This window comes from Silene latifolia, chromosome 1 (genome assembly GCF_048544455.1).
Source record: "Silene latifolia isolate original U9 population chromosome 1, ASM4854445v1, whole genome shotgun sequence".
In the NCBI taxonomy this organism is placed as follows: domain Eukaryota; kingdom Viridiplantae; phylum Streptophyta; class Magnoliopsida; order Caryophyllales; family Caryophyllaceae; genus Silene; species Silene latifolia.
Genome location: NC_133526.1, coordinates 85,103,552 through 85,127,102, shown reverse-complemented (window position 1 = coordinate 85,127,102; position 23,551 = coordinate 85,103,552). Strand labels below are relative to the sequence as shown.

The window sequence follows — 23,551 nt, the reverse complement described above, 5'->3', positions numbered from 1 at the left end:
TCTTCTCTTCTCTTAGACTTTAATTCTATTTAGTTTTATTCTCAATTCCCTTCTTATTGCCCTTAATTTCTCTACTGTTATTTATTTCTCTTATGCTAGTAGATCTTATTAATTCCCTTATTATGCCTCTTGATCTAGTTTATTCGTATATGACTGTTATTGTTAATTCGTTGGCCATGAGTAGCTAATTTTCATTATGCTAAGACTATAGGGGATCCATAATTATGAAGGGAGAGTAATTGATTTATTGGGTTAATGCTGGTATTGTTTTTGTTGGTTAAATGCTGCAGTTAATTGTATCCGTCTGATTGAGTCGACGCAATTAGACCTATAATTCTTAGTGATCCTCGACCTGGACCGAAAGGTTGGAAGAGGCGAGACTAGTAGCGAACAATAGAGTATTGCAGTGAGGGCGAAAGTTAAGCTGTTTACACTTTAGGGTGAATTAAGGACCGAAAGGTGACGTTCGTTACCCCTTAGACCGTATTTGCATTGACCTGAGACCTAGATTACTTGACCGAATGATTATGGTGAACCGTTTGTCTTAGCTGTTTCTCTATATCTGTTTAATCCCTTTCTCTTATTCTCTTTTCCTTACTCTTATTAGTTTAGAAAATCACATTTAAAAACCCCCATTTCTGTGACATCCTGACAGACTAAGTTAAACAGATAATTAGCAAAATAGCCTCCCTGTGGAGATCGACCCTACTTGCTGCTAGCTTCTGTTAGTTGTTTTTAGGTTTATTTTTGGTACAGAAACGACCGTATCATGAGAGATTATGTGCTATATGGTTTTCAAACAAATAGATTTATGTGAATTTTAGGTGAATGGAAACTTGGTGGGAAATCATTAATTATGGGTGATTACAAAGCCCACAATTAATTAGGGCAAAACCCTAAAAGACAACCTATTAACTGATTGCAAAGCACTAGAGACTTACTAACGAAATCGGGACAAAAGACGGTAGTGTAGACTTGAGATCGATCAATTAGCCTTGAGATTGATTACAGTGATTAGAGGAGTGAAGAACGTAGTTTAGTTTTTGATAGAATGGATAGTAACTGTTAAACGAAGTTTATATATAATCTCTAATCACCTTAATCAAACCGCGAAAATTAACCCCGTCAGACCGGATACTCAGTCGAGTACGTGGAGTACTCGTGGTGTGGCTATAACTTGTCGTCAAAAGCTACCAACCAAAACAATATTTATAACTCTACAAACTACTCTTAGCAAAGAGGAAAGTAAAGGTCGGATCCCAAGGTACGGGTATTGATGTATGATTTTCAATTGCAAATGGTCGTGTCTTAGGGTGTCACAATTTGGGGTTGAGGTAGTAGATCAACTAAAACTAATCAACAATAAAAACAAAGCAATGTAAATAAATGGAGATGTAAACAATTGATTAAAAGCACTAGGGTGTCATGGGTTCATAGGGGATTCATGGGAGTTGATCATACAAACATATTCTCAAATTATAAGCAAGCGATTATTGTTGTGATGGGATTGGGTTGGTGTATAAGCTTACAATCCCTAGGAAGGTTTGGTTCCCGGAGCCGAATCGGTTAAGATTGTACAACACCTACAAGTCGACTTAATTCTTCCTATTCAACTATATGCATGGTCTAATGAGGCTCGAGTTGGTTTATATGCTTACAAGCCTCATTGAAAATATAGGTGATGGATAAAAAAATGCAAGGATTCATAGGCTCGTATTTCATCAAACATAACATGTGCATAAGTTGAAATCACAACAAGCAAGCGAATAAATTATGAAAACATATTAGATTAAGCATGAATCATTCCCCATGTTGGTTTCCCCTAATTCCCCATTAACCCTAGCTAAGGAAACTACTAACTCATTATCAAGTTTAACATGCTAGCAAAGTTGTCAATCATATTAACAAGGCAAAACATGATGAACAAGTAAGAAAGATTAACAATAATTAAAACAAGGGTTAAGAGAATTATACCTATGGAGATTCCAAAATAATAAAGCAAAGAATAATAGAAGTACTTGATGATTGATGGAAGGTTGTCAATCTCCCAATAAACTCAAACGATCTTCTAATTACCCAAAATAAATGATGAACAATAGAGAAATTAAGAAGAAATTAAGATGTGATTAATATTGATGAATTGTATTACAACTAATTTGAGATGATTAAGAGTAGATTAAGAGAACATTAAAGATTGATTAAGGAAGCCTAAAAATTGATTAGGAATTGATGCTAATCTAGGTAGTACAAAGAGGTATTTATACTAAAGATTAAGTACAAAAATTAGGGTTACTAAGGGATTAAATAACTATTAAGAACCTTAAGAAAAGTTGAGGAAATGCTCCTCTCGGAGGAAATGAGCATATCCGTCTTGCTAGTCCCACGTCAATATGCTCGTCCCGAGCGTCTTGAGTTGTGGCACGGTTGGTTCTGACTTGTGATCCGAGCAGATCACAGATGAGACGCTCGGCTTGAGCTACTGTGGGATGCTCGTCCTGGGCACAAGACGCCCGTATTGTGGTGTTGGGAGACGCCCGGATTGTGGGCAATCCGCTCGGATCCTGGGACAGACAGCTTCTCTTCTTTTTGCTCCTCAACAATCCGCAAGCATCGTGTTGAGGATGCAAGGATCCTTTCATCATTGCCCAATTCACTTTATTATCTACTTAGGCCTTCTAGTATTGTCTTCTCCTTGATGCTTGGTCATTATATGCGATCAATTTAGCTCCATTTCGCCATGTAAATGCAAGGTTAGCACTCCTTTCCTACCAAGGGGGACAAAACCTCAAAGAATATGCAAAATGGGAAACTAAAGATAGTAATGACCCAATTATACACTATAAAACATGGGAACAAGGTAAATTCGGGGACTAAATATGCTCAAATATGAGTCACATCAAACATCCCCAAACCAAACCTTTGCTCGTCCCGAGTAAAGAGGTGACAAAAACTAGGACCCTTATTTAAACAATCCTACTAATATAGCCGATATGAGACAATTAGCGGGTCTCACTCCTCCCCTTCAACTCACAACAAGACAAACATGAGGTAGGATGCCTTCTTGCAAGGCAAGGTGGGTCTTGCCAAAATAGCGATACATCCAAGCATTAAGCACATAAAACAAGTAATGGATACATCTACAAAAATGAGAAGCCACTTTCTTCATCTAAGTGGCGGAAATTATCTACAAGGGAAACAATCTAAGGGTACACACTCTATTATAGATACAATTTATTCAAGTTACTAAGCCTAGGAGGATACCAATAAATCACCTCCAAAATGTGTCAAGCTAGAGTACCTTTGTCCTCAATTGTTAAATGCTTTTGTCAAGAGTAGGCTCCCTATGGTGTTAGAGACACTGGAGGGGATCGCGGAATTCCCCTTCTTGCCTAGACAAGAAGAAGGGTCGTCCCCTCTCTACCATGCACAAAAGTGGATTCGATGGAAAAAGTGATCAATAGATTTTTGAGTTTCATGTGGGAGTTTGCTTTTATTGTTGTTATTCCCCCCAATTTCTTGTGGCATTTGACATTTGAGAACATTTTCTTTTTGCCATTTCTTTTGATGTTTGGCATTTCAATTCTTGACAACTTTCAACTTTTTGCATTTTCTTTTGAACATTTTCAAAGTCACCCCAATTAGTAACGAGGGTGCCTTTTATTTGAAGCATAGGAGTTCTTATTTTTGTACTCCTCTTTTCTTTGATGCAAATTGCAAACTTTTTTATTTCTTTTCATTGCTTGAACTCAAATTTGAACAATTTTTATACCCATTTCCTTTTGTTGACAAAAGTGTGGTAGAATATGGAAGATGGTTGCATGGCTTCAAAGGTCACCTTGGAATAAACGGTAGCCAAGGAGTTATCACACTACAAGGTACTCTTGACTAGGCCTTAATCCATGGGTCAAAGGATACTAGCATGAGACATCCTAGGGTGTTTTACAAGCATTCTAATGAGCAAAGTCTCAAGAAGAAAAAGTATCTACAAGGGCCTATATACACTTGTCAAGTTTCCCAAATAGATGATTTCACAAAATTTTTCCTAAATGCAACTATATGCCATGATGCAACTAACATTTATACAACCTAATGCATATGCTTGTACCAGCTAGTATGCCATATAAGCTAAATGCAATCCTATAATCACATTATTTCATACCGCATCAATCAAAATAAAGCCACATAGTCATTAACATAAAGAGGAAAAAAGAGATTGGAAAGATGATACCATGCGATCTTCATGATCCTCATGTCTCGGATGTGGTATAGTCGATCAATGTGAAGAAGGATAGATAAACAAACAAACAAGTATATACAATATATACAATTCTACACTAGAAAGGAATGAACATATTTTTGGTTTTCTTCAATTTTTTAGATTTTTATGGGTTTTTGTTTATGAAATAAAAAGACATGTTTTAGTATTTTCAAATTTTTTCAATTTTTATCATTTTTGTTTTAAAAGTCAAGTTAGAATTTTCCATCCCCACACTAGTATGGGCATTGTCCTCAATGACCAATATGATAGGAAATTATGCAAGCTAATATGAGAATGCATGATTTCTACTCTAAATGCAAGCTATATGAAATATAAACAAGTGAATGCATTATAAACTATACTATATGATGCATGAATTTTTGTTTGGTTGGAGAGCATAATTTAAATTAACTCCCAATACGTACGCTTAAACTTCCCCAAACCGAGTAAGAATGGGGGAGTTCATGCACAAGAATGCTATGCATGAAACTAAACTTGTCATTTTGGATTTTTCATGGTGGGAGCAATTAATTTATCATCACTCAAATATTGCCTAGGTGGAAAAAATAGTCCTTCAATTTTACAAGGACACCCAAGGATGAAACAATTAGTTGTGAAATAAGTTAATAAAGCATGAAATTCTTGTCATGAAAAATAAATGAGGGGGATAAGAAATACTTCACTTTGGCCTTGGTGGGTGCCTCATGCCCGCTCCACCTAGCTCATGAAGATCTTCAATAGTCGTCATCGTCCCCTCCAAGATCACTGGCTTCTTGTACATCATCACTCTCACAAAAGTCCATAAACTCGTCCCCCTCACCGTTGACCTCCACCGCATCACCGCCACTTGACTCTCCTTCATCTCCGACTCCATGTGTTCCACCATCGACATTTTACGAGTTTGGAAAAAGTAAGTCCATTTGTGCCCAAGAGGGAAGCATTCCCTCTTCACTTATGTGCCCTTGGCGGCCCAATTAGTGAATTGTGGGTAGTGAGCGAAGTAGTTGTCCATCCTTGCTTCATATTGGGTTTTGTGCATGGCTTGAAGTATACCCATGACGAAGTCGTCTCTCGGGAGAATGAAGGGATTAGGATGGTTGTATGGTTGGTACGGAAATGGGTAAGGCGGGATAACAATTTTCTCATTGTCATTCTTTTGATGTTCATGTTGTTGAGGTTGTGTCGGAGGTGGGGATTGATTTGCTTGATTGGCATGATTTGCATTTGTTGGAATGAGGTAGGACGGTATTTGGGAGAGGGGTCCCCGTCGAGGTGAAATCCTTGCTAATCCTTCCATTGGGAGATAATGCAAGGACCCTCTTGACCTCATTTTAAAAGTAGATTTAGAAATATGGAGATATTCTTTGTAATTTAGATCTTTCTTGAAAACCTAGGTTTTGGGGGGTTTTTGATTTAGAGGAGTGAATGAGTGCTTTAGATGTGATTTGAGTCATATGGGAGGGGGTTTTATGTTTTATAGAAAAAGGAAGGGTGAGGTGTTATGAAATGTGTGGTGGGAAGGAGTTTTATATTTGTCGAAAAAATGAGGGAGCGAAACACGCTAGGGAGACGCGCGGCCCGTGCTCAAGACGAGCGGATTTGTACTTCATAAGACGGGCGGATCGAGCACAGGACGCTCGGATCCATAGACAGTGCAATCTGGAATTCCCAATCTGTGCTGAGACGCGCGGATTCATAAACAACAAGGAATGATAATATTTGCCAGCAGTAAGGACGCGCGGATTTCCACTGAGACGAGCGGATTCGTTGGAGACGGTCATATTGTGCATAATCCACTCGGATTGTAAAACAGTCCCAATTTATCATGTCCAGAAATCTCAAGACGAGCGTCTTAGTGTCGAGATGCTCAGATTACACCTCTGAGACGCCCAGATTACCTTTGGTTTTCACTGGCTCAGGTCTACCCATGGGGGTCTCTTCCTTTGTGTTCTTCTTTCCCTCTTTTGATAAGAGTGCTCCCCCTCACTTAATTCCTAGATCCTTCATTCATCAAAAGAGTTAATACCACTCCCTCACCAACTCTCATGTCCAAAATCATGCTTTTATTAAAATTAAATGTAGATGTAATAAAAATACAAGTAACATAGGTTAGTATATTTACAAGTGGTGGTTTGGAGAGGAATCCACCAAACTCTTTCTTTGATGGTCCTTTCATGGTGGGAGAGGCTCGAGTCAGATGACCTCTACTTCTCCAATAAATGCTCCTTCATAATATGGCTTTAACCTTTGACCATTGACTTTGAACTTGTTTCCATCTTCCGATTTTATTTCAAAGTCGCCATACTTTCCCACTTCGGTGATCACATAGGGACCCATCCATCTTGAATTTAACTTCCCAGGAAAAATTCAATATCGGAAGTTAAATAGAAGGACTTTGTCTACCTTGTGCAAGGCCTTTTGCCTAATCCTCTTGTCATGGAGCAACTTTGTTCTTTCTTTGTAGATCTTTGCATTTTCGTAAGATTGTAGTCGGAATTCCTCCAACTCTTAAATTTTCATTATCCTCTTTTGTCCGCTTAACTTGAGATCAAGGTTGAGAACTTTAATTGCCCAAAAGGCTTTGTATTCTAGCTCGATTGGCAAATGGCATGCCTTTCCATAGACTAGTTTGTAAGGGGAGGCTCCTATGGGAGTCTTATAAGCCGTCCTATAAGCCCAAAGAGTGTCATCAAGCTTCATACTCCAATCCTTACGAGTCTTGTTAACAACCTTTTCAAGAATTTGTTTGATCTCTCTATTTGAAACTTCAACTTGACCGCTTGTTTGAGGATGATATCCCAGGCTGGTTCTATGTTGAACACCATACTTTGCTAAGAGAGGGGTGAGCTTCTTTTCATGGAAATATGTCCCTCCATCACTAATGATTGCTCTAGGGACTCCGAATCTTGGGAAGATAATTTTCTTGAGAAGTTTAGTGACCGTTTTGGCATCATCGGTTGGAGTAGCAATTGCTTCTACCCACTTTGATACATAATCAATAGCTACAAGAATGTACTTGTTTCCTTGAGATGATACAAATGGTCCTTGGTAGTCAATTCCCAATACATCGAAAATTTCTACCTCCAATATTCCTCGTTGTGACATCTCATTTCTCCAAAAATGTTCTCGGTTCTTTGGCTTGGATCACAATGGAGAATAAATTCTCTAGCATCTTCAAACATGGTTGGCCAAAAGAAGCCCGATTGGAGGACTTTAGAAATAGTTCTTCGTGCTCCATGATGTACTCCATAAGGAGATGAATGACATCCCTCCAAAACACCTTGAACTTCCCATTGAGGTATGCATCTTCGGTAAAGTCCATCACTACATTCCTTGTAAATATTGGGATCGTCCCAAAAATACCTCTTTACTTCAAACAAGAATCTCTTTCTTTGATTGTAATTCAAATTTGGAGGAAGGACTCCTCCCACAATGTAGTTAGCATAGTCGTCAAACCACGGTGTGGTGTGTCTCTCAAGTTGTGATTGGATGGCCATCAAGATATCATCGGGGAAAGAGTCATTGATCGGTGTCTCTCCCTCATCACTATGGAATCGAATTCTTGACAAGTGATCTGCTACCACATTCTCGGCTCCCTTCTTGTCTCTTATCTCTAAATCAAATTCTTGGAGTAGAAAAATCCATCTCAACAATCTTGGTTTTGCTTCTTTCTTTATCAAGAGATGTCTATGAGCACGATGGTCCGAGAAAACAATCACCTTTGATCCAAGCAAATAGGAGCGAAATTTGTCTAAGGCATAGACAATGGCAAGGAGTTCCTTCTCGGTAGTATCATAGTTCACTTGTGCGGAATCAAGAGTCTTGCTTATGTATTAGATAGCATGTAAAGCCTTTCCTACCCGTTGGCCAAGAACCGCGCCCACGGCGTAGTTACTTGCATCGCACATGATCTCAAACGGTAATTCCCAATTTGGTGGTTGGATGATTGGTGCCGAGATAAGTGCTTCCTTAATTCTATCAAAGGCTTCAACCCACTCATTAGTGAATTGGAATTTAGCATCTTTAAGCAAAAGTTGAGTGAAGGGTTTCACAATTTTTGAAAAATCTTTTGTGAAACGACGATAGAAACCCGCGTGACCAAGAAAGCTCCTTACTCCCCTAACATTCATGGGAGGTGGGAGTTTCTCTATCACCTCAACTTTAGCCTTGTCAACTTCGATACCCTTTTTCGAAATTAAATGACCCAAGACAATACCTTCGTTGACCATAAAGTGACATTTTTCCCAATTCAAAACAAGGCTAACATCTTCACATTTTTGGAATACAAGAGAAAGATTATGCAAGCATGAGTCAAAGTCTTTTCCATAAACGCTAAAATCATCCATTAAAACTTCCATTATGTTTTCTAGATAATTGGAGAAAACACTCATCATGCATCTTTGGAAAGTAGCGGGGGCATTACATAGCCCGAAAGGCAATCTCCTATATGCAAAAGTTCCATAGGGACATGTGAAAGTAGTCTTGTGTTGGTCATCCGGGTGTATTGGGATTTGGAAGAATCCCGAGTACCCGTTAAGGTAGGAACATAATTTGTTAGAGGCTAACCTCTCAAGCATTTGGTCAATGAATGGTAGGGGAAAATGACCCTTTCTTGTTGCGGAATTCAATTTACGATAGTCAATACACATACGCCAACCAGTGATCTTCCTTGTGGGTATTAGCTCGTTCTTTTCATTTGTTACCACTGTGGTACCTCCTTTCTTAGGTACCACTTGAACGAGGCTAACCCACAAAGAATCTGATATAGGATAAATCATTCCCGCATCAAGTAGTTTCATAACTTCCATTTTTACAACTTATTACAAATGGGGGTTTAGTCTCCTTTGCCCTTGAATAGTGGGCCTATGGTCCTCTTGTAGATGAATTCTATGCATGCAAAAATCGGGACTTATCCCCTTAAGGTCATCTAGACTATAACCTATAGCCTTTTCATGTTTCCTTAGTACACTAAGCAAACTTACCAATTGATTCTCGTCAAGTTTATCATTAAAAATCACGGGTTTGGTTTTAGATTCATCAAGGTAAGCATATTTCAAATTTGGGGGAAGGGGTTTTAGAGTTGAAGTTTGTACCTCACTTTCCACCATTGAAGGTTCATTAAGGATTTTCTCCATTTCCATTATACACTCTATCCTTATGGCATATTCAATTTGTTCCTCAAGCTCACCAATCTCATCATACTCAAATTCCATGACAAATTCATCTAGCTCTTCGGCTTGTGTGGTATGTTCTTTGATTGCTTGTTCCTCCTTAGTGGATTGGGATGCTTCCACAAGAATGTCATGTATCAACATGGATTGATCATAAGTAAGTTCTTTGTTGGTGATACGTGCATTTTATATAGCCTTTTTAGTCTTATATTGCACGTATTTCTATGCATTTATGTACTGTTATGTATTGTAATATGCCCCGAATTGGCTACTTTAGTTTGTTTTGTCTAAATTGCAGGAATGAACCTGAAAGTGGTGAAACCATACTCTATTCGTCCTATTTAGCATGCATAGTGAGGAGGCGGAGATGTGATGTTAGAGCGAGAGTCATGCCTTGGAGTGCGTGAAGGATGGTTAAAGGAAGCGGTCAAAGACGAATTAGAAGCTGACTTTGAAGAAAAGCACTCGATCGAGAAGTCTTTTGGTTCGATCGAGTGGTTTGGAGGACACGAGAGGTCAATCGAGCACTTTTGTTTACTCGATCGAAATGCTGATTACTGGAAGTCCTCGATCGAGAGCTTTATTTGCTCGATCGAGAGGAAAAGCTGGAGAAGACCTCGATCGAGTGGTTTGAGTTCACTCGATCGAGAGGTTTTAGTCTTAGGCGGGCTTAAGTAACCCGGGTTGGATTTATTTCGTAAAACCTTTGTATTTTTTATTTAAGCATTCACTAATTAGGTCATTAGTACGCTTTTTCATCTCTAAAACACCTAATCTCACTCTCATACTCTTTGACTGTTAAAACTCTTCCTTTAATCTCTTGCTTGCTTAGTGGATTGATCTTTACGCCGGATTGCTTGAGATTGTAATCATACTCTTCTTCCTTAATCTTAATCTTATTATTTGTGTTTGCTTTAATCCTTGTCTCTTCTTAATTATTTCTGTCCTAATCAGTTTATGCTTAATTATTGTTAGTTCATTATGCCTTTCATTAGTACACTCATTATTATTGTGTTGACGCCATTAGTAATATGAGTAGCTAATTTCTCTTATGTCGGGATTAGGGAATCCATGGTAGGATTGTGACGATATAGCGACTAGACTAGATGATTTATTTGTGAGAACCTGTACCCATATAAATTTAACTGTAATAATGACTTGGTTGAGTGCACGCTTCTAAGTTACCTTTAATCTGGTTAAATTTATTCCTGGATCGGAAGATTGGATTAAATAGACCTACTATGAACAGTCGACTACCCTAATGAGGACGGAAGTTATGTTAGTGGAAATCTAGGATAGAAAGTGGACCGGAAGGACCTTTCTCTTATCTATCTCACAGTAGATTGTCTAGGCTATTTGCAGCTGAGTCGATAGACTACCATGGTGAACCGAAATCCTGGCATGCTTTCTCTATTTGAACATCTTATTTACAATTCTCTCACTTTTATTGCTCTTAATTAATTTCTCTTTCCTTTAATCCTTTATTAGTTTAGAAATCAATAATCAAACCCCCCATTTTGTGACCTAATAGACGGACCTTAACAGATATCTTGCCTCACTGTGGATACGATCCCGATTTCCCTAGCTATATTAGTTAGAGACCAGTTGGTTATTTTTGGTAGGTATACGATTAGCCTGTCAAATTTTGGCGCCGTTGCCGGGAAGGCAATAGCCCTATCTGTTTTTGTTTCCGTTTATTTTTATCCGTCTCAGGGAACGTTTTATTCCTTGAGATAGTTCTCATTTATCTCTTTCAGTGTTGTATATGCCCAGGTCGAACAGGTCGGAACTAGTCCCAGCTGATCCTGAGCCAGAAAGACTGTTTCGGCATAGACTCCGTCTGTAAAGAGAAATTCGAAAGGAAGACTTGAGTACTTTCGAACCCGAGCTACAACACTTCTTATTTGCAGAAGACCAGTCTTGTGAAGAAGACAATCTCATTTCTGTTAACAAACCAGTAAAGATGCCTAACATTGCAAGTCACTCAGAGCCCAAGGCATCCTCGATTCCTAAAGTTTTTAATATCGCAACTGAGGACGGTAACACGTTCGATATCCGTCCGTCTTACATAAATTTGGTGGAAAGAAACCTATATCGAGGTGTGGCGGGTGAAGATCCGCGAAAGCATATGGAAGTCTTTACTGACTATTGCTCTACTATTCCCGCCACTAAGGGAGTAACACAAGACAAGATAAAGGAAGTGATTTTTCTTTTTTTCTCTCGATCGACTGACTCGGCCGTGAGTGGTCGATCGATCTTGACCGGATCTTCTTTGGTATCACCAACTGGGAGACTCTCGCACTTGCCTTCTACAAAAGATACTTCCCTCCACAACGCACTAATCAGCTGAGGGGTAAGATTACTAGTTTCAAGCAGGCACCTGATGAGAATTTCTATGAAGCTTGGTGCCGATTCAAGAAGTTGGTGAGGTCTTTTCCTCACCATGGTTTTGATCAGTGGTATTTGTGCAACCAGTTCTACAATGGGTTGTATGACAACCACAGAACTATACTTGACGCCTCATCTAATGGGAGATTTCAAAAGAACATTGATGACGATAAGGGATGGGGCATTATTGAGGAGATGGCGACCCATTGTGCTAAATATGGGAACCCTAGGGACGGAATTCAGACTGTTCACTCGGTCGATAACGCGGTCGTGGCTCAGCTGGAAGCCATGAATGCTCGTTTTGATAGATTAAAAATGCAAGCTGCTGGTGATCAACAGACGTTCATTTGTTGACTAGACAGGAAACTGTCACCTGTGACAAATGTGGGAGCAATGACGGTCATACTGCTATTGACTGTCTGACAGACAAATAACAAGTCCTTGCCTTTCAGCAATATAGGCAAGGAGGAGGTTCCTATTACAATAATCAAGGGGCAGTCCATCCCAATTTGAGGTGGACAAGTCAGAATGTTCTTAATCCAACTCCTCCACCGCAGCAGCAGCAAGCTTAAGTCCCTCCTCATAAAGCTCAACAAGGCTTTCAAAAGCCCCTTCTTTCCCTCTGCCGCATCAAGGAGCTTTATCTTCTAGTGGGGTAAGTGAGCTGACTGAGTTAAAGACAATGATTCAATCATTGACAAAGCAATTGCAGATAAGTGACCAACAGAAGGAGGCTTCAATCAAGTCACTTGAAACTCAAGTTGCTCAGTTGGCCGCAAGCCAATCCACAAGCAAAACCGGGTCATCTGCCGTCCCAATCTGAGAAGAATCCAAATGAGATGGTAAACTTGATTAATTAGCGAAGTGGTCGTTCTTATGAAGGACCAAAATTGTCGACTTTAGATGACATATCAGACCCGAGGGAAGCTACTATTGACGATGGAAAGGCGTATAATGCTGAAAATATGCCAAGCACGAAAGAAATACTCGATCGACTGATTTCTGGTGGTCGATCGAGTAAAAATGTTGAAGAAAGCACTCGATCGAATGGAATTAGTGCTCGATCGAGTAATCTGGATATTCAAGGAATCGATCGAGAGGTTAAAACCACTCGATCGAGTGAAAATATTGAAGAAACTGTTCGATCGAGTGGAACTTTGCCTCGATCGAACACTGTGAAAATAGAGGAACTCGAGCGAGAGCATGAAAGTGTTCGATCAAGTGAAAGCTCACCTGAAAGGACTCGATTGAGGGGTAAAAAGAATCGATCGAGTGAAAAAGGCCTTGAACCTACTGAGACGTTGGAAGAGAGGAACAAAGAGCTCGAGATTCCTATTACGGTGCCCTTTCCAAGGCGATTACAGAGCACCAAAACTAATCAACAGTTCGGAAAATTTGCCGAGCTCCTGAAAGGCTACATGTCACTGTTCCGTTCGCCGAGTTGCTGACTAAGGTACCCTCTTACTTAAAGTTTATGAATGAAATTTTGTCGTGTAAGAGGCATATAAACGATCATGAGACGGTAGCTTTAACTGAGGTAGGGACCGCCCTAGTTCAAAATAAGTTGCCACCTAAACAGTCAGACCCGGGTAGTTTCTCAATTCCGTGTCATATAGGAACCCATTTGATTGATAACGCGCTATGCGATCTTGGTGCTAGCGTGAGCGTCTTACCTTTGTCTCTCGCTAAGAGACTTGGTTTGACCAAATTTAATTGCACTAACATGACCGTACAGATTGCCGACCGTAGTATATCACGGCCGTTAGGAGTTATAGAGGACATACCTGTTAAGATCGGGATATTCTTTATCCCCGTCGACTTCGTAGTACTTGACATCCCCGAGGACACTCACACCCCTATTATTTTAGGGAGACCATTTTTATTCACTGCTCGCGCAGTGATCGATGTCGGGGGTAAGACACTTACGTTTCAGGTAGGAGACGAAGAATTGATTTTTCATCAATTTAAATCTCGTAGGGCTCCCATGCAAGCTCAACCTTGCAATGCCCTATCCTCTACTGACTCAGATATAGACACTTCGGCTGAGAATGTTGAATTTTGTGCTGCTATTGTAACCCCTCCGCCTCAGACTGAGAGCGAAAAGGAGTAACATTCTTCTGTTTTCCTTGCTGCATGTACAGCTGGAATAGACGCCGAAGTTGTCAACGGTCAAAGTGCGAATAAAGTCAATAATAATGGAGATGCCGATGTCAAAGCTGATGGGAAAGACAAAGGAACAAAGGAAGTTCGTGCATACGTGGACGTCAACTACTCACCCTATACTGGTTCAAATTCAAGCTCATGGAAATCGAAGAGGACGGTCAAAGATGCTGAAGGGACCTCCTCCCGTCAGAAGCCCTCCTTTGTGCTACTGAAATGTTTTAGGAATTAAGCGGGGAATGCCTCATTGTAACAAATTGTAAAACTTTAAATTTCCGTCGAACTTCTTTATTGCATTTTTAGACTATTTAGCTTAGCTAGAAAAGACTATAGACTGCGTATTGTGTGATTTGGTATTGTCGGGATGTATTTTTGCGTGTTTTTATGCAGGTTTGGGGAATTTATATTGCATTGGGATGATTTACACGAGAAAAGAACTCGATCGAGTACTTTTTGTACTCGATCTAGAGGAATGCCCAGGAGAAAGGTTCGATCGAGAGGTTTCTACTGCTCGATCGAAATAACAAAATTGAAGAGTTCTCGATCGAGTGGAATTATGCTCAATCGAGTGAAATGAAGGCCCGACTTCTCGATCGAGTGATTTTAAATCACTCGATCGAGTGGATTTGCTATTTGCACACAGGAAGTTATTTCTTTAACCTCTATTCTTTCATTACTTTGTTTCATTCTTCATTTGCTCTTCCTCTTTTGCGATAATAACCCCAAATCCTCCATATTTCTTGCCCAAATACCAAATCCAACACCCACATTTTAATCCTTGTGCTTAATTCGACACTTGCCCTCTATTTTCCCCTTAAATTTCGTCCTTGTTGCGGTTGATTTTGGGATTTAGGGTTTGCGGATTTTCCATTCGAAAATCCATCATTTGCATCAATTTGAGTCGATTTTCTTGCTTATTTTGTGGGTTTATTGATCAAGTAAGTTTCCCCTTTTGCTCTTTTGTTAATCTATTGATTGTTTCGAATTTATTTGAGTAATTAGGGAATAGGGTTTTGCAAATTAGCTCGAAAAATCCGACTGTTTTGGGGATTCTGTGGTTTATTTGTTTAATTGATTGTTATTCCCCCTTGCTTACTTGATTAGGATGGAAAGTAGTTCATTGCCTTCGACTAGTTTGACCATTGTTCTATCCTCAACTGAGACGATGGTCCCTGCTGTCACCACCGTCGTTTCGACTGTTAGTACCGTTGCTACTACCCCTGTTTTAGCTGCTGTTGTTACTGCTACTACTGTTGCTATCGCTAGTTCCGCCTCTGTCGCGGCTAGCTCTGTTTCTGCCTCCGTCTCAGCTAGCTCAACTACTAGCTGTGCCTTTGCTTCTACTCGTACAGCTACACCTTCTACGTCTGGTACGGTGACCACCCCTGCTGCGTGGTCACCAACTGTCACAGCTGCTTACCGGGCTGCCTTAGTACCTCGCCCCGTTACTGGACGGGCTTCTTCTGCATGTACTAGAGGTCGGGGTCACGGACGATCTACATCTTCTGCTGGCCGTGTCACTATCCGAGTTGATGATTCACTCGACCCGTATCCCGACTACCCCGAGGTAATTTTCGTTAACGCTTTTCATCGTACTCATTTATTTGCCTTAACGAGCTGTGATTTTCTGTCTACAAAGTTTTTGTGTCGTAAGTCACTTGATAGGTTAGTATTTACGAGCCCGTACTTGAGATTTTGAGAGGGGCGGGGATGACGGGGCTGATTACCATGTGTGCCTTGACCTACAGGGAGCTGGCCCTTGAGTTTTTCAGCTCCTTTACCTTCTTTTCTGGCGCCTATGCCACTGACCCAACCTGTGCTTCTGTTTCCTTCCGGTTATTTAACCGGACTTTTTCTTGGACCTTAGAGGAGTTTGGTACTAGGTTAGGTATTTCTTTTACAAGTGACAATGCCTCTCCTAGGAAGGTCATCCGCCAGTTGTGGAGGACCTTGGCACAGACTAGCTACGAGGAGCGCAAGCTCGCTCAGGTCCACCTTCCCCCCAGCCCGTTACTTCTTGCGTCTCATTGGTGGGACCTTCTTTGGCCGTAAAGAACCTAACAATGTGAACAACATTGAGCTGTCTATTCTAGGTGGGTACCTGAACATTGACAGTGAGGGACCCTTTGTGCTTAACATTGCTTACTTGACCGCCCAGTACTTTCACACGGTGGAGCAGAAGACTACGGGCACCATTGTTTGCGGTGGCATAGCCACTTTTCTTGCCCGTTCTATCTTCCCCGACTTTCCTCGTGACCTACAGCACCTAGACACTGATAGGTACCTTGACCTGGCAGCTATGCTGTCTATGACTTGGCTTACTTCTGACCATCAGACATGGAAGATTTGCGGTTCCTTGTCTGTACCCTTACCTTGCACCACTCTGCCTCGTCTCGTTCCCCTGCCCACTGTTAGGGGCAGGATACCTCCACCACTAACCATGTACCACCTCCCACTTGGTCCACCTCCTACCATGTCCGCTTCTAAGAAGCGGAAGAGACCTGAGACCGGAGAGGGATCCACACCTTCTACAGGTGGCCAGACTTCGACGGCCATTCCTACCGCGATCCCTACTCCTACTCCTGCGCCCGACCAGACACAACCCATTTACCCGGCTAATTTTGTTCCTCCTCCACCCTTTGAGGCGTCCGCGGTCCTTGACCAAGGACACCGTGACAGTTTGTTGCTTGAGCTTCTTAGCAGGCAGGCTCGTAGGGAGCGGGACATAGCTCTTACTTTGTTCCCTCTATACAAGTATCACATGATGCGACGACGCCCCGTTCCTGAGGGTTGGCCACACCCGTCTTTCTACCGGTACCTACCTGAGGGGTACCTAGAGCCAGCCAGTGACGAGGAGGAGGGTACAGCTGAGGAGAAGGCGCGTACTCAGGCTAAGGAGGCGAAGAGGAGAGAGTAGGAGGTGGACCCAGACTTCACGGTGGAGGACGAGGCTTACGAGTAGCTACTGGTCTACTCACTTCCCCAGTTTTCTGGCTGGTTTGGGGAAATTCGTGTTTTGTATGTACATTCTTGTTCTCTTATTTCTTTTGTCTTCTTTTTTATTTATTGTTTTTCATGCATTTATCGGTTGTATTTTCTCGTTCCCCTGTATTTATCTGCTGGTGTATGCTGGAGGACAACGAGGACGTTGTCCGTGTTGGTTTGGGGAGGGTAATGCATCATTTGAGTCTGCATTCGCATTTATTTTTGCATTTACGTTTGTATTTTTTGCTTGCATTGTTCTCTTTTATTTCAAAAAATCACAAAAATCCAAAAAAAAAATTAGAAAAATCAAAAGAATAATAAAATATTCACGTTTCATTTTGCATATAGGTTGAGTCGAAACGGTTGATTTCCGTGATGATATTGCACTGTAAATTGTCATTTTTACTTGAGCCTTGCACTTTATTGACAGTTATTAGCTGAGTCTTACGCATATCTACGAGTTTTTGTTCAAATTTAGCTGACTGTGTAGACTTGACCTGATAAATTGGCAACCTACTCTATAATTTCTGAGTTCTAGAGCCATATAATTGGTGACATTCATGACCGGTTTACATAGGAATTGAGAGTAGTACTCCTTGCATAGCATGTTTATCATTTTTGCACATTTATGACATTCGATTTCTCGTCAAATGCATACATTCGAGTTTGTGGTCGGCGTCACATGCAGGGAGGTGCTTGCAAATTTCCCTTTCGTACATTTTTCACCCATTTAGCTTCACTTAAGCCAAATTTAGAATTTTTGACCCATTAGCTACACCCAAAACTAAGCCTGCCTAGTCAAGCTAGTTTAGTGTGTCATTTGTGGTATGTTGATCCATGTTGCGAGTTTGGCTCAATTTTGTTGTTTGGAGTTGGTGGAAAATGAGGAAGGATGATTGAAAAAAATGAGAAAAAAAAGACATGAAAAAGAAAAAAAGAGAAAACGTGTGATGAAAGAAAAAAAAAAGAAAAAAAAATGAAAAAAGAAGTTGAAATCACACGGGCAGAAAAGAAAAGAGAAAAGGAAAGAAAAGATTGAAAAATTTGATTGGAATTGAAAACATGACCGTATTAAAAAAGGGAAGTTTGTGACGGTCTACTCCTCTGTTCTTATTCATACATTTTTGAGGAGATAATGTATTTGGTTAGTGAGATTTGTGCCGTGAAGGGCACTTGTGCTTTATTTTCAGTCAGTTGGGATTTGGATGGTCTTATATGGTCTTGTTTAGGAGCTAGCTTGACGCTTTACCTTCGGATTCCCATAATTTGTTTTGCCTTTTATCACCTGAACCTCACTTTCCGATACTATTTGTAAGCCCTCGGCTGTGACGGACATTGTTGGTTGGAGTGTATGCATAGTACTTGAATCGTCCATCATTTTTGTTGCATGCATGTTATGTAGGTCGCAGTTTAGGAGAGTGATTGTTCCTCTTTCTCTCTTATACATATATAATTCACCCTTTGCTTCATGAGAGAAGAGTGACCACGTGAGAGTCCGATTTTGTTGGTCTTGCAAGGTCGATAGGTCAGCTTTATTTATGGACATCTTATAACTCGTTTGCGTATTGACTGTTGTAGCTATAACTGTTGATTTTTGTTTGCATTAAATTGGTTCAAGTAGACAAGTTATAGCTAGCTCTAAGTTTTCATTTACATTCCATTAGTTTACATTTAGTTTACTCGAGGACGAGTAAAGGTCCGGTTTGGGGAGATTTGATACGTGCATTTTATATAGCATTTTTAGTCTTATATTGCACGTATTTCTATGCATTTATGTGCTGTTATGTATTGCAATATGCCCCAAATTGGCTACTTTGGTTTGTTTTGTCTAAATTGCAGGAATGAACCTGAAAGTGGTGAAACCATACTCTATTCGTCCTATTTAGCATGCATAGTGAGGAGACGGAGATGTTAGAGCGAGAGTCATGCCTTGGAGTGCGTGAAGGATGGTCAAGGAAGCGGTCAAAGACGAATTAGAAGCTGACTTTGAAGAAAAGCACTCGATCGAGAAGTCTTTTGGTTCGATCGAGTGGTTTGGAGGACACGAGAGGTCGATCGAGCACTTTTGTTTACTCGATCGAAATGCTGATTACTGGAAGTCCTCGATCGAGAGCTTTATTTGCTCGATCGAGAGGAAAAGCTGGAGAAGACCTCGATCTAGTGGTTTGAGTTCACTCGATCGAGAGGTTTTAGTCTTAGGCGGGCTTAAGTAACCCGTGTTGGATTTATTTCGTAAAACCTTTGTTTTTCCTATTTAAGCATTCACTAATTAGGTCATTAGTACGCTTTTTCATCTCTAAAACACCTAATCTCTCTCTCATACTCTTTTTTTTTTTTGGTAGAATGTGAAAATTCTCATTAAGCTCATCAAATCAAATACAAGGTTACAATCATAGAAGGACCAAATAAATTAAGGCCCTAAAAACAGACTCTACTAGCTGCAGTACAAATCTAACATTAGGAAGTAAGCAAGCCTCTAGCACTTAACCATTCACGGGTTCTCAGAGGAGCCTGAGTCTCCAAAGCATGCACTCTGAATTTAATCATACTCTGAATTTGCAGAAGAATCCTTGCAGGACGAGGGATCATACTGTCATGTTTAGCCGTGTTCCTGCTCAGCCAAATTAAGTACACCAAGCATGCAAAACTAGCCATTAAGACCTGCTTCTGCAGTAAACTCTTAAAACGTTTACGCAGAATGCAATCCAAGGAAAAAGACCAGGTCACACCCAGCCACTGTCTAACCAGACTCAAACATTGGGCACTGAATTGACAATCAAAGAAAAGGTGCTGTTGGGACTCCTGAGCATGCGCACAGAGGCAACAGAAACCATCAGAAATTACACCAAACTTCAGTAATCTGACCTTAGTGAGAAGTCTATTCTGAGCATAAAGCCAATTAATGAAATTGACCTTAGGGAGACATACACGGTTCCAAACAAAGGGTATCCAACTAGCCTTTTCTCTGGTACCCATTAAACAGTCATAGGTTTTCTGAGTGGAATAAGGTGACAGGAGCCAGGTCTGATATTCCAAACACATCTTCAGTTTATCTTTCACTTTGCAAATTTGGCGCCAAACCCAGCTCGAATTGATATTAGGAGAGTAATTCCACCAGTCATGTTGCTTGACATATAAATGGTGAATCCATTTCACCCATAGGCTGTCCTTCTTATTAGCAACCCACCAAGAGTATTTACCAATGCTAGCAATATTCCAAACATGGCTATTATTTATCCCCAGGCCTCCATAAAGTTTAGTGGATTGATCTTTACTCTTCTTCTCATAGGCTGTCCTTCTCTCATACTCTTTGACTGTTAAAACTCTTCCTTTAATCTCTTGCTTGCTTAGTGGATTGATCTTTACTCCGGATTGCTTGAGATTGTAATCATACTCTTCTTCCTTAATCTTAATCTTATTATTTGTGTTTGCTTTAATCCTTGTCTCTTCTTAATTATTTCTGTCCTAATCAGTTTATGCTTAATTATTGTTAGTTCATTATGCCTTTCATTAGTACACTCATTATTATTGTGTTGACGCCATTAGTAATATGAGTAGCTAATTTCTCTTATGTCGGGATTAGGGAATCCATGGTAGGATTGTGACGATATAGCGACTAGACTAGATGATTTATTTGTGAGAACCTGTACCCATAGCAATTTAACTGTAATATCGACTTGGTTGAGTGCACGCTTCTAAGTTACCTTTAATCTGGTTAAATTTATTCCTGGATCGGAAGATTGGATTAAATAAACCTACTATGAACAGTCGACTACCCTAATGAGGATGGAAGTTATGTTAGTGGAAATCTTGGATAGAAAGTGGACCGGAAGGACCTTTCTCTTATCTATCTCACAGTAGATTGTCTAGGCTATTTGCAGCCGAGTCGATAGACTACCATGGTGAACCGAAATCCTTGCATGCTTTCTCTATTTGATCATCTTATTTACAATTCTCTCACTTTTATTGCTCTTAATTAATTTCTCTTTACTTTAATCCTTTATTAGTTTAGAAATCAATAATCAAACCCCCCATCTTGTGACCCATAGCAATTTAACTGTAATTCCCAATGCTTATATTTGGCCTCACTTGCTTCTAAGGCCTCCAATGCCTGCATAGGGTCTTTGATGAAAGCGATGCTCATATTGTCCTCAACAAAACAATCTATAATATCCATCTTGTAAAGTACACTAGGAGAAAAAGATGAGAAGTACATTGAGGAGTTATACTTCCCCAAGGTAAAGAAAGACACAAGTAAATCAATTAATAAAAATCAAATCAAGTTAACACCGTCCCCGACAACGGCGCCATTTTTGGTGTGGCTATAACTTGTCGTCAAAAACTACCAACCAAAACAATATTTATAACTCTACAAACTACTCTTAGCAAAGAGGCAAGTAAAGGTCGGATCCCAAGGGACGGGTATTGATGTAGGATTTTCAATTGCAAATGGTCGTGTCTTAGGGTGTCACAATTTAGGGTTGAGGTAGGAGATCAACTAAAACTAATCAACAATAAAAACAAATCAAGGTAAATAAATGGAGATGTAAACAATTGATTAAAAGCACTAGGGTGTCATGGGTTCATAGGGGATTCATGGGAGTTGATCATACAAACATATTCTCAAATTATAAACAAGCGATTATTGTTGTGATGGGATTGAGTTGGTGTATAAGTTTACAATCCCTAGGAAGGTTTGGTTCCCGGAGCCGAATTGGTTAAGATTGTACAACACCTACAAGTCGACTTAGTTCTTCCTATTCAACTATATGCATGGTCTAATGAGGCATGAGTTGGTTTATATGCTTACAAGCCTCATTGAAAAGATAGGTGATGGATAAAAAATGCAAGGATTCATAGGCTCGCATTTCATCAAACATAACATGTGCATAAGTTGAAATCACAACAAGCAAGCGAATAAATTATGAAAACATATTAGATTAAGCATGAATCATTCCCCATGTTGGTTTCCCCTAATTCCCCATTAACCCTAGCTAAGGAAACTACTAACTCATTATCAAGTTTAACATGCTAGCAAGGTTGTCAATCATATTAACAAGGCAAAACATGATGAACAAGTAAGAAATATTAACAATAATTAAAACAAGGGTTAAGAGAATTATACCTATGGAGATTCCAAAATAATAAAGGAAAGAATAATAGAAGTACTTGATGATTGATGGAAGGTTGTCAATCTCTCAATAAACTCAAACGATCTTCTAATTACCCAAAATAAATGATGAACAATAGAGAAATTAAGAAGAAATTAAGATGTGATTAATATTGATGAATTGTATTACAACTAATTTGAGATGATTAAGAGTAGATTAAGAGAACAATAAAGATTGATTAAGGAAGCCTAAAAATTGATTAGGAATTGATGCTAATCTAGGTAGTACAAAGGGGTATTTATACTAAAGATTAAGTACAAAAATTAGGGTTACTAAGGGATTAAATGACTATTAAGACCCTTGAAAAAAGTTAAGGAAATGCTCCTCTCGGGGGAAATGAGCATATCCGCCTTGCTAGTCCCACGTCAATATGCTCGTCCCGCGCGTCTTGAGTTGTGGCACGGTTGGTTCTGAGTTGTGATCCGAGCGGATCACAGATGAGACGCTCGGCTTGAGCTGCTGTAGGAGGCTCGTCCTGGGCACAAGACGCCCGGATTGTGGTGTTGGGAGACGCCCGGATTGTGGGAAATCCGCTCGGATTCTGGGACAGACAGCTTCTCTTCTTTTTGCTCCCCAACAATCCGCAAGGATCGTGTTGAGGATGCAAGGATCCTTTCAACATTGCCCAATTCACTTTAATATCTACTTAGGCTTTCTAGTATTGTCTTCTCCTTGATGCTTGGTCATTAGATGCGATCAATTTAGCTCCATTTCGCCATGTAAATGCAAGGTTAGCACTTCTTTCCTACCAAGGGGGACAAAACCTCAAAGAATATGCAAAATGGGAAACTAAAGATAGTAAATGACCCAATTAGCACTATAAAGCATGGGAACGAGGTAAATTCGGGATTAAATGTGCTCAAATATGAGTCACATCAACTCGGTTGAGTATTACACTACTCGTCTGAGTGTTCCTGGAAAGTAGCCTGACCAGAAAACACACGACGCTCTACTCGTCCGAGTAAGGCCTATTCGGCCGAATAACAAGACCTAGAAAACCGTGGTATTACAGTCTTCTCTCCTTAAAACAAACTTCGTCCTCGAAGTTCAAACCCATACTTACATAGCATACCCACATGCCACTCAGCCAACCAACATCACTCAACTCAAATCCTATATCCTCGATGTTAACTCAATCAACAACGCATATCTCAACAATGCAGCTCACAGCATAACATCATCCATAAAATAACTCACCTAACTCCATAATACTATCGAATACCAACAACATAAGTGTTGCCAACTCTATCTTACTTCCATAACGCTCACTAGCAAACTCAATACCAAGACAACCCGCCAAACAAGATCAACCACCAAAACGGAATGTTACATGCCACTTGCAAATTCCTTTCATCTCCACGCTGTCCACTTTCGGAAAAACCAACAAACGCTTATCTACCAAGTGGTCAAAAAAATGT

General features: G+C 40.2%; 1 non-coding gene across 1 annotated transcript; it reads right to left on the bottom strand.

Moving 5' to 3' along the window:
• Positions 1-11,773: 11,773 nt before the first annotated feature.
• On the bottom strand, positions 11,774-11,879 carry LOC141619898 (small nucleolar RNA R71). Its single transcript, XR_012531833.1, has one exon. It is a non-coding gene; the product is annotated as a small nucleolar RNA R71 (small nucleolar RNA).
• Positions 11,880-23,551: the final 11,672 nt, after the last annotated feature.